Here is a 13,117-nt window from a genome sequence, read left to right as displayed (position 1 = left end):
TCAATATGGACGTTGGCGTACGGCGCGCTCAAATCCTACGCCAGCTCAGGAGGTGGTGTACGCACATTTTGAGTTAGTGCAGAAATGCGCAAACAATTCCTAACACCACAAAACGCACTGACAAACTAAAATATATGATATATTATGATGACCCACTGTAAAAAAACAAAAACATAGTAGTAATTATAAACTTCAGTGTTTATTTTTATGCAACATGTACTTCAATGTTTAATTTGTGAGACTTTACCAAAGCATTTGATTTGTAGGCATATGTATTCCTTCAGTTGAGAGTCTGGGCGCTTTACCTGACGTTTCAGGGCAAAGCATGTGAGCGGAGCGGAGCCTTGAGCGGTGCGGTAATATTACCATCAAAGCGCCTCTCTAAAAATTTCGCTCGCTCAGCACCGCTCGTTGAACCCAGAACGCCCTTTGATAATTTGCTAGTTCGAGAATCTGTAAAAACGTCTAGCAATAAGTTATGGAATTCAAGCCTTATACATAAATGTAAAGTAAAAATCAAAGTTAAGATTGGACAGGAATAAAACATTGAAAGGAAGTGCGGAGAGACTGTAAAAGTCAGCAAATATTCATCCTGGAATCTGAAGCGGCACATTGCAAGAAAGCACAAGGATGTGCTACGAAAACATGGTAATAATGCATCAAAAGGTAAGCTAGTTACATACTATTCGATGATAAATAATAGCTACACATGAATAGGTAAGGTAAAATGCTTGTGTTGAATGGAGCCATAAATCCGATCATGATGACATGCGGCCACGAATGATCTTTTATGCTACATTATGGACACTTCTTTTTCTTATTTAGTCTAAAGTATGGCCACAAATATAAAATTCGTTCCCAATATTCAACAGTTTGTTCCTTGGAATTAATTATTATAATATTTCGTAATTACTATTACAATTATTATTACTTCAAATTATGAATTAGCCTAGTAAAACATGTGGATGTCGTGGAAACAAATTGTTAATTTGAATTATATCCGGAGCTCCGTATCAAACTGGATCTTAGCTAACAAACAACTGTATGTAAATACAGAAAAACACACTACAAAAGTTACTGCATCATTTTAAAATATTATTTAAAAAAAACTTAACCGAACCATTAAGCAGACATATAATTTAGATGTAGGCAACATTAAATAATAATAATAATAATAAATAATTATTCTTCTAAATATCAATTAAGCATCATTAATAATAAAAATAATAATACAAATATTACAAAACGTCATGCAATTATTAATGTGTTTTTAATCACGCTCTTTAAACTCCCAAATAAAACAATTTTGTTTCTTTCCACTTCCCTGGTTTCTCGTCTTTGCCGTCTTCTATGAGTCAATGTCGTAAAATGAGGGCGTGGGGGAGGTGGAGACTTGAATTTATATGGGCGTGTTATTCTTATGACGATCGTTTTCAGCCGCCGCATTTATGAAGGGCAGATATTGCTTACACCTGAATTTCAGAGGTACGCACAGGTTCATAAATCAGGCGGTGAGAGAAGTGTAAGCGTAATCTTACGCCAACATATACGCCCGTTTCTACGCAAGAATGATAAATGAGGGCCATTGTGATTTAGAAATATGTTTTAGAGTACAGTGTAAATGTCAAAATTTTTGTAAAATCCAAATTTCTGGATTCACTTGACAGGAATTTATCAATTCTTTTTACATAAAAAACCCCCCAATAGAATACATGTTTCATGCTTATCGTAACAGATGGTCACCAAGACAGAAACCAGTATAATGTATTTTCATTACAATGAAAAAGCAGACAATTGTACATAATCATCTGCTTGATTGAATCAAAGCAATTTCAATTTGTCCAAAACAATGAGAATTACAGTTTTTCTCAATTGCTAAAACACTAAACCCAATTGTCTGAACCAAATGCTCAGTTGCCTGAACCCATGTTTGATGCAAATGCTTCATTCTGACATGTGTTTGTGGCATTTTGAATGCAGTGTTCCATTTTGAAGGACATGTGAGCTACTTTGCATTTTGTGTGTGCAGTTTTGAAAATTGTGTCTAAAGTTTTGAAAAAAGTAGACTTAGTTTTGAAAACGTGTGTAAGCAATTGGTAAAAACTGTAAAGCACAAGTGTCACAACTTGAACCCAACAACTCAAAATTGATCACACTTGTGGCTAATGATGTGAGGGAACATACAGTAAGCCAGTTCAGAGAGCACTGGTTTGTGAGGCCCTACAATGGATAGAAGTCTGAGAGGAAGAGTTTGTGTGAGAGGAGGTCGAGGTGGTCAGCGAAGACAAAGTACAGTAATATCTATTGAATAATAGCAATGTAAAAATGCTGCATGTTGATGTATGGTTGATGTATAGTTCACATACTTTGCCTATAGTTTTCTTTATAAATGTCCAGTGAAACAGTTTGAAAATTGACGTGGACAGAGTGTGGGTCATCCAAAAGAAGATATTTTTGAAATGTTGTTGTTAAACGTTAAGGATTTTGAATCATAGCAATGTAAAAATGCTACATGTTGATCTATGGTTGACATACTTTGCCTATAGTTTTCTTAATAAATGTCCAGTGAAACAGTTTGAAAATTGACATGGACAGAGTGTGGGTCATCCTAAATGAGATATTTTTGAAATGTTGTTGTTACACGTTAAGGATTTTGAATCATAGCAATGTAAAAATGCTACATGTTGATGTATGGTTGATGTATAGTTCACATACTTTGCCTATAGTTTTCTTTATAAATGTCCAGTGAAACAGTTTGAAAATTGACGTGGACAGAGTGTGGGTCATCCTAAATGAGATATTTTTGAAATGTTGTTGTTACACGTTAAGAATTTTGAATCATAGCAATGTAAAAATGCTGCATGTTGATGTATGGTTGACATACTTTGCCTATAGTTTTCTTTATAAATGTCCAGTGAAACAGTTTGAAAATTGACATGGACAGAGTGTGGGTCATCCAAAAGAAGATATTTTTGAAATGTTGTTGTTAAACGTTAAGGATTTTGAATCATAGCAATGTAAAAATGCTACATGTTGATGTATGGTTGACATACTTTGCCTATAGTTTTCTTAATAAATGTCCAGTGAAACAGTTTGAAAATTGACGTGGACAGAGTGTGGGTCATCCTAAATGAGATATTTTTGAAATGTTGTTGTTACACGTTAAGGATTTTGAATCATAGCAATGTAAAAATGCTACATGTTGATGTATGGTTGATGTATAGTTCACATACTTTGCCTATAGTTTTCTTTATAAATGTCCAGTGAAACATTTTGAAAATTGACGTGGACAGAGTGTGGGTCATCCTAAATGAGATATTTTTGAAATGTTGTCGTTACACTTTAAGGATTTTGAATCATAGCAATGTGAAAATGCTACATGTTGATGTATGGTTGACAGACTTTGCCTATAGTTTTCTTTATAAATTTCCAGTGAAACAGTTTGAAAAGTGACATGGACAGAGTGTGGGTCATCCTCAATAAGATATTTTTGAAATGTTGTTGTTAAACGTTAAGGATTTTGAATCATAGCAATGTAAAAATGCTACATGTTGATGTATGGTTGACATACTTTGCCTATAGTTTTCTTAATAAATGTCCAGTGAAACAGTTTGAAAATTGACGTGGACAGAGTGTGGGTCATCCTAAATGAGATATTTTTGAAATGTTGTTGTTACACGTTAAGGATTTTGAATCATAGCAATGTAAAAATGCTACATGTTGATGTATGGTTGATGTATAGTTCACATACTTTGCCTATAGTTTTCTTTATAAATGTCCAGTGAAACAGTTTGAAAATTGACGTGGACAGAGTGTGGGTCATCCTAAATGAGATATTTTTGAAATGTTGTTGTTACACGTTAAGAATTTTGAATCATAGCAATGTAAAAATGCTGCATGTTGATGTATGGTTGACATACTTTGCCTATAGTTTTCTTTATAAATGTCCAGTGAAACAGTTTGAAAATTGACATGGACAGAGTGTGGGTCATCCAAAAGAAGATATTTTTGAAATGTTGTTGTTAAACGTTAAGGATTTTGAATCATAGCAATGTAAAAATGCTACATGTTGATGTATGGTTGACATACTTTGCCTATAGTTTTCTTTATAAATGTCCAGTGAAACAGTTTGAAAATTGACGTGGACAGAGTGTGGGTCATCCTAAATGAGATATTTTTGAAATGTTGTTGTTACACGTTAAGAATTTTGAATCATAGCAATGTAAAAATGCTGCATGTTGATGTATGGTTGACATACTTTGCCTATAGTTTTCTTTATAAATGTCCAGTGAAACAGTTTGAAAATTGACGTGGACAGAGTGTGGGTCATCCAAAAGAAGATATTTTTGAAATGTTGTTGTTAAACGTTAAGGATTTTGAATCATAGCAATGTAAAAATGCTACATGTTGATGTATGGTTGACATACTTTGCCTATAGTTTTCTTTATAAATGTCCAGTGAAACAGTTTGAAAATTGACGTGGACAGAGTGTGGGTCATCCAAAAGAAGATATTTTTGAAATGTTGTTGTTAAACGTTAAGGATTTTGAATCATAGCAATGTAAAAATGCTACATGTTGATGTATGGTTGACATACTTTGCCTATAGTTTTCTTAATAAATGTCCAGTGAAACAGTTTGAAAATTGACATGGACAGAGTGTGGGTCATCCTAAATGAGATATTTTTGAAATGTTGTTGTTACACGTTAAGGATTTTGAATCATAGCAATGTAAAAATGCTACATGTTGATGTATGGTTGATGTATAGTTCACATACTTTGCCTATAGTTTTCTTTATAAATGTCCAGTGAAACAGTTTGAAAATTGACGTGGACAGAGTGTGGGTCATCCTAAATGAGATATTTTTGAAATGTTGTTGTTACACGTTAAGAATTTTGAATCATAGCAATGTAAAAATGCTGCATGTTGATGTATGGTTGACATACTTTGCCTATAGTTTTCTTTATAAATGTCCAGTGAAACAGTTTGAAAATTGACGTGGACAGAGTGTGGGTCATCCTAAATGAGATATTTTTGAAATGTTGTTGTTACACGTTAAGGATTTTGAATCATAGCAATGTAAAAATGCTACATGTTGATGTGTGGTTGATGTATGGTTGACATACTTTGCCTATAGTTTTCTTTACAAATGTCCAGTGAAACAGTTTGAAAATTGACATGGACAGAGTGTGGGTCATCCTAAATGAGATATTTTTGAAATGTTGTTGTTACACGTTAAGGATTTTGAATCATAGCAATGTAAAAATGCTACATGTTGATGTATGGTTGATGTATGGTTGACATACTTTGCCTATAGTTTTCTTTATAAATGTCCAGTGAAACAGTTTGAAAATTGACATGGACAGAGTGTGGGTCATCCTAAATGAGATATTTTTGAAATGTTGTTGTTACACGTTAAGGATTTTGAATCATAGCAATGTAAAAATGCTACATGTTGATGTATGGTTGATGTATAGTTCACATACTTTGCCTGTAGTTTTCTTAATAAATGTCCAGTGAAACAGTTTGGAAATTGACATGGACAGAGTGTGGGTCATCCTAAATGAGATATTTTTGAAATGTTGTTGTTACACGTTAAGGATTTTGAATCATAGCAATGTAAAAATGCTACATGTTGATGTATGGTTGATGTATAGTTCACATACTTTGCCTGTAGTTTTCTTAATAAATGTCCAGTGAAACAGTTTGAAAAGTGACATGGACAGAGTGTGGGTCATCCTTAATAAGATATTTTTGAAATGTTGTTGTTACACCTTAAGGATTTTGAATCATAGCAATGTAAAAATGCTGCATGTTGATGTATGGTTGATGTATAGTTCACATACTTTGCCTATAGTTTTCTTTATAAATGTCCAGTGAAACAGTTTGAAAATTGACATGGACAGAGTGTGGGTCATCCTAAAGAAGATATTCTTAAAATGTTCTTGTTACACGTTAAGGATTTTGAATAATACCAGGGCAAAAATGATGCATGTTCATTTATTGTGGACAGTCTTTGTGTACAGTTTTCTTTGTTAATCTGCTGTAATTTATTTTGATAAGTAACAAACAGAGTGGGGTCATCCTGAAGAAGATCCTGTTAATAGATAAATCCTGTAGGCAAAGTAATGAATTAAAGTAATGAACAAGAAATTAATGTTACAATACATTTGGAAACACTTAAAAAAACAATATTTTTGTCAACAATTGAAAGTGAAATGTCTCATACTGTGATTAAACAATTTATTTGTAATGTGTAATATAAAATAAGTTGTTAATACGTTTATCTTGTTATTGGGTAAATGAACCAATTAAATAGCAAAAAAATGACAGGCGGATGACGTCAAACACCGCGAGAGCGAGTCGAAATTACCCTCCGTATTATTTCTCGACCCGCTCTCGCGGTACTTTGACGTCATGCAGCCGTCAATTCTTTCGGCGCGCGAGCGAAGTCGAATCGCGTTGGTATATGTCAGTTTTTTGGCCGCTGTAAGTATCCGTACCGTAATTTTACTAAATGACGTGCAACACAGTTTAGGCTGCGGCTGGCTTGACCATGCATTTGCAGATGACGGCTCACTTGACGGGGGTTGTTATTTTATGAGTGAAATACGCAGTTGAAATAAAGTTACCCATGGAATTACACTAAGTGTTAGTTTCTGGACACTAAATGTTAGGTTAGTAAACCAATAGACACAGAGACTAAGAGATTTTAACCTTACCATGTTTAACTCAATAAACAAACAGACACCAAAAGGGCTTGTGTCTGTAACTTAAGAATACAAACAACGTCTGATTTCCAACAGATATTCTATCAAAACCGGTGGCTACCAAAGACTTTAACGTTACAAAACAACACTTTAGCATCTAGTTAGCAAACACGTTAGCGTTGCATAATTGTTTACAATATATCATTTCAGTTTTCTCTGGCTCCATAATGTAATTTAAAAGTTAGGACTGCTGATAATTCGCATGCGATTGTCTCGTGCATCCCTTCAGTAAAGCCGGTTCATTGATTAGTAATAAATCACCATCAGCTGCTTTCAGAAGCGGCAACCGGCAGCCGGAGCAGGTGATGCCGCTTTACTACTACGACGAGATTCGCGTGACAATCGCGTGCAAGTTCTTCTTCTTCTTCTTCTTCTTCAGTAGTTTTTACTGGCAGTTTGCAAACAGTGTGCATTACCGCCATCTTCTGGACTGAGGTGTGAACTCCTTGGAAAATCAATTATGTTTCTCTAGGTGAAAAAAAAAAAATAAAATAAAATAAAATAAAAAAATAATAATAAAAAAAAAAAAAAAAAAAAAAATAAGGGGAGATATAAATAAATAAATTTATACAACTAAAGTTAACTAAATGGGGAACTGATGTTTCTTACTATTCTATATCCTGTTTGCGAGTTGAGTTTCTTTCAAAAACATGATTACAACTTTAATTAAAGATTGATCACCTAATAAGTTTTTTAAACACAATACATTCTTTGCTGCCTTTTCTAGTTCTTTCCTTCTTTCAGAATATTCTCTACATATTAGAAGTATGTGTTCTACATTCTCTTCCTCTCCACAATGTGTACATAATCCAGTTTCATGTTTACCTATTATTTTTAAACAGCCATTTAAACTTGTGTGCCCTATTCTAAGTCTTGTGATCATATTTTCCTCCTGCCTACTCAACCCACTGTATTTTTTAACTATTACCTCTTTTTGAATTCTATATAAATGTCTCCCTTTCTTCTCCTGATCCCATTTATCCTGCCACCTTCTGTTTATATTATCTTTAATAATAACTTTAACTTCTGACTTGCTTAATGGTACTTTTATTTCTACTTGATCTGCCTTTAGAGCTTCTTTTGCTAATTTATCTACCTTTTCGTTTCCCTCAATACCCACATGTGCTGGAACCCAGATAAACTCTATATAAATATTTTGCTGACTTAATCTAAAAATTAATTGATTTATTTCATCTAGGAGATCTTGTCTACATATAGATTTCCCACTTTGAATACTTGACAAGGACGACATGGAATCAGAACAGATGACTATCCTATACGGTCTAGCTTCCTCCACCCATTGTAGTGCCAAGACAATGGCCATCATTTCTGCTGAGAAAACAGAGAGGTGATCTGTAATTCTTTTTTGGATCATAATGTTATATTTTGGGATGAATACCGCTGCACCTGCTTTCCCAGTAATTGGATCTTTAGACGCATCCGTGTATATCTGTACTGCATCATTATACATGGTTTCTACATATTGTTGGATATTTTGATATCCACCTTCGTTTTGTATAATATTTTTCATTTCCATGCTTACTAAAGGGTAACAAAATAGCCATGGAGGGATGGCAGCAATACTTATTGTTTTGCAACATTCAATAGTGTCTATTCCCATTTCTTTTGCCTCTTTACCCCCACTCCATCCAAAACTACAGACATTAACCCTGCCATACTCCCAGCAGTCTTCAAGGACCTTCGCGTGCAAGTTATCGTGCAGCCCTGCTTAATATGTGTTTACTTACGGGTTGTGGATTTAAGGTCGGATCCAACAAAGGACGGCAACATCTTTGATGAGTAGATTCCTGGACAAACCACCACTGAACTGCCACACGAAGCAGTCACTTGTGAAATGTTTAGATCAGACGGCTAAAGTTGAACTAATTATTGAGGAATTTCTAATTAAATGAATATTAGCCATTGTTCTCGTATATTAATGTTTTCAGAAGCCTTTGCAATGATTTAGTTTTCTGACATCCATCAATTGAACAGCATTTTCTCACGTGGTGTGATGGAGTTTGTTTAGCAACAAGGGGGTGGGGCAGTGGATGGTGGACAGTGCTCGGGGTGGAGACTGAAGGCGACGACTGTCTCACGGTGACGTAGCAAATTCACGGAAGTACAAACGAACCGTTTTAACTCACAGCTACTTCAAGCAGGCTGTGTGAATTTGACTCTTAAATGACTGTTTTGAAACTTATATGGTACTTACATAGCCCCTAGACCTCAGTTATCATAAAAAAAGCCACAAAATTTCACTTTTGACCATATGTGACCTTTAAGAACTGCCTTCAAAACGCGATTCGCGTCAGGTAGCAGAGTCACAAATACTTCTTAAAAGACATATAACAAATTGAGGGAAGCATAATGAAATAACAACAAAATTACAAACTTACATTGAATCGTGTCCTTTGTAACAACGGAAGAAAAGCAGGAGAAGAGATGAGCTGCGACGTCATCTTGTTTACCGCGCTGTTTTGAAAAAGAGTGATGAGTTAAAAACCCCCCCTCCCCACCATGCAGAACCGGCCGAGGCCGGAAGTGGGCGGAGAAGCAGTGTGTGCCTGACTATTTCAATTATTTTCTTTGTTTTAATTTTTTAATTTTATTTATTTGTATTTATTTTGGAGTAGGTACAGCTAGTGTGTTATGCTTTTGCTATTTAAGAGGACAAAAACACTTTATTAAAATTTGTCCTTTTTGTTTTTTCACCCTACTATAGAATTGATCTTTGAGAAAAAGATTTTCTTTGTTTAGTTGTGAAATTGAGTATTAAAAATGTCTTTTAAACAAAATCAAATGTTCAAGCTTTGTTATTATTTAAGATTAATAATAAACCATTTGTATTGTTAATAATTTCTGACACAACAAAACAGATGGATACTAAACTATACATTTAACTTAAAAAAAATTAACAACTGTCTACCTTTTACATTATTTTACACACACACACACACACACACACACACACACACACACACACACTTGGTTAGTAGTGCCATATCCTGCTTTTTACAGCGCAAGACTGTTTTTTTTTAGGCGCCAATGGGTGTACAGTTCAAAGCTGTAAATTTACAGAAAAAAATTATTTTATGGGCTTTTGGCTGTTAATCTACAGTATCAAACTGTTTATTGAAATAACAGTATTTTACTGTTGGAAATTGCCCGTTTTTTAACAGCAATTTTTTACAGTGTATTTCTATCCCTTGCAGCTGCTCTTACTGTGGGTTCACACCAGACGTGAGTTCAACGATTTGTGCAAGTAGATTACATTCAAAGTTAATGCAAAGACACGATCAGACGCATCCTCGCCTGGGGCGATGCGAATGACGCCATATAAGCGGAGCATTTGCCGCAAAAACACGCACTATTCACCTCAAACATGTCTTCGCCCAAGTTGAAAATATTTATCTCGAACGAAAAATTTGCATGACACAATGTTAAATCCCGTGAGTAATCTAGAGTGAATAATGCTACGTACACACCAAATGCGGGGCAGTGCGTTACTTGATCTAGATTACTCGCAGGATTTAACATTGTGTAATGGAATTTTTCGCTCAAGTTGAATATTTTCACATTGGGCGAAGACATGTTTGCGGCGAATAGCGCGTGTTTTCGTGGAAAACGCGCCACCCATATCACGTCATTCGCATCGCCACATGCGAGGACGTGTCTGATTGCGTCTTTGCATTGACTTTGTATGTAATCTACTTGCGCAAATTGTTGAACTTGTGTCTGGTGTGAACCCACAGTACCATGATGCCTCGCGTTTGGTGTGTACATAGCATTAGAGAATTCTTTCCTTCCTTGACCTAAGCAGCTGCACTCTCCATCTCCTCAAGGGGTGTTTTTCCCCAGGCTGTCTTCCTGGTGTATTGACTAGGCATAATGGTTTTTCTGCAATGTTTATAACATTAAAAATAAAACATATGTAATGTAATATTACATTAAAATATGTTTTAGACTAAACTGAACTTGTGCCTCGTGTCTCACTTTACCCCACATCATTTGTCTCACTTTACCCCACCACCACATTTTGGAAAAAAACTCTCTCTCTTGGAAATTCAGGCTAATCTTCAACTAGCATCAACACAAGGTTTTATATGTTGGAAGTTCATAAACATGTGTGATATAAGTTTTTCTACCTGAATCAATTTGCTTTGGCACAACAGTTGATTAAGTTGACAGCAAGAAAATTTACTTTTACAAGCAAAAAATATATTTTTGTGAAAAAAACATGTTAACCACAGCAGCATGAGGTCCTGTCCTTCATGGCCAAGGGGAAATTTGAGGGGCTTAAAAACATAATGGTCATAGGACCACAAATGTGTTCCGTTGCCTAGATACAGGGGGTGTCTCACTTTACCCGATGTCTCACTTTACCCCACTCTCCCCTACGCATTATCATCTGATTGGACCATGGTGCATGCATGGCTTGAGATAAAATAAAGGTTTGTCCAAGTTAAACTATACTAGCCTGCCACCTACTGACGAGATCTGCAAGCGAATGAGGACTAAAAAATAGGCCCGGTCACAAATGGCACACTCCGGACTTGTGGTCCACACTTTGATGACATCACGTAGTCCAGACTTTAGGGACCCTTGATGCGAGTCCACGTGGGTGCACCGGAGTCTTACCGTGTGTCTCAATTCGTTCCCTAGCTCCCGAGGTCGTGAATCAGTATATCGTGTACACACTGTATAACTTGTTAAAACATATTACCTATATGGTAAAAAATATATTTTAAAATATACAACATTTTCTAAATAAATATGTTTGCTGAAATATGTTTATTATGATTTTTAACATATATTTTTTGGCCATTTTTTGTATTTAAAAATAAATATATTTTAAAGCATTTATATTTACCTGGAAGAAAAACGTATAGGTTTTTGTAAGGTTTATTTATACTTATACTTTATAGACGGTTTCGTCTGACGCACGTGCGCTGACGCGATACACGTTTGTATCCGAAATTTACATCAGGTTACAGATTTTTTGTTTGTTTTAAAATACATATTTAATTCAGTTTGAGAGATTGCATGTGTAACAAAATATGCATTTCCCGCCATACCTCAGAGAGGATTTGGATTGTAATTGCATTAATATAATATTTTTAACACAAATGAAGTGCCCAGCAAACATGCCCATGCGGGCCCACTGTGGGTATGCTGTGTGACACTGTGAGCAGGGCAAACCCACACCAAACCCCAAATGGGCCCCATGCGGGTTAGCCCATGTGGGGCCCACAGTAGTTTGCCCTTTGGGGGCCCTACATGGGTTTACTAGGGGCAAGCCCACTGTGGGCTTGCCCATAGTAAACCCACACAGGCCCCATATGGGCCAGCCCATGTGGGCCCCGTATGACTTTGCCCTTTTGGGCCCCATGAGGGTTTTTTTGTGGGCCAACCCACTGTGGGCTTGCCCACAGAAAAACCCAAACAGGGCCCATATGGGCCAGCCCATACGGGCCCCGTATGACTTTGCCCTTTTGGGCCCCATGAGGGTTTTTTTGTGGGCAAACCCACTGTGGGCTTGCCCACAGAAAAACCCAAACAGGGCCCATATGGGCTAGCCCATGCGGGCCCTCTATTACTTTGCCCTTTTGCGCCCCATGAGATTTTTTGTGGGCCATCCCACTGTGGGCTTGCCCACAAAAAAACCCACACAAGCCCCATATTTTCTAGCTAGCCCCAATTATTTTGCCATTTATTCTTGGATCCCTCACATCCAAGTCACCCCATTTTTGAACTTTTGCCATCTGGCCGGCGCTTCAGAGCCGCGAATACCAGAACAGTAAGGCACAAAAACAGTTTCTTCCCCCACACAATCTACCTCATGAACAGGTAAATGTTCCCCACTCATGCTTATGCAAAAAAGTGCAATATCCTTATATTTTATTTGTTACCCCTCCATTCTAGTACATCCCTGCATCTTATTTAATCCTATTAAATTGTCATTTATAGCACAATTGTTTACACACCTATTTATTTGCCTACAATTTTTGTCTGTGTGTTGGTGTCTTTGTGTACTGGAAGCTTATGTCACTAAAACAAATTCCTTGTATGTGCAAGCATTCTTGGCAATAAAGCTCTTTCTGATTCTGATTTCTGATTCATTTATCATATAGTAATAATATATTTTTTTTAATATTTGAATGATTAAAATAAGTATAATTATTATTAAATTATTAAAATAATTATCATTGGTTGTTATTATCTTAGCAGATCATTTCCTTTTGATGTAAATTGTTGTTGTTAAATCAAAAACCATAGTTACTACACTTGTTATAATAAAACCATTTTTATACATTTTAATGAAGGTCTGTCCATTTAGAACAAAAT

The 13,117-nt window shown here is 35.8% G+C and overlaps 1 protein-coding gene across 1 annotated transcript in view; it reads left to right on the top strand.

Annotated features, from left to right (window-relative positions):
• Positions 1 to 13,117, top strand: part of khdrbs3 (KH domain containing, RNA binding, signal transduction associated 3) — a 453,020-nt gene that overhangs the window by 140,032 nt on the left and 299,871 nt on the right. The window lies entirely within an intron of this gene.

The sequence above is a fragment of the Paramisgurnus dabryanus genome, chromosome 19, assembly GCF_030506205.2.
Source record: "Paramisgurnus dabryanus chromosome 19, PD_genome_1.1, whole genome shotgun sequence".
NCBI lineage: Eukaryota > Metazoa > Chordata > Actinopteri > Cypriniformes > Cobitidae > Paramisgurnus > Paramisgurnus dabryanus.
Note: the sequence above shows the minus strand (reverse complement) of the source record. Positions and strands in the feature narration are given on the sequence as shown.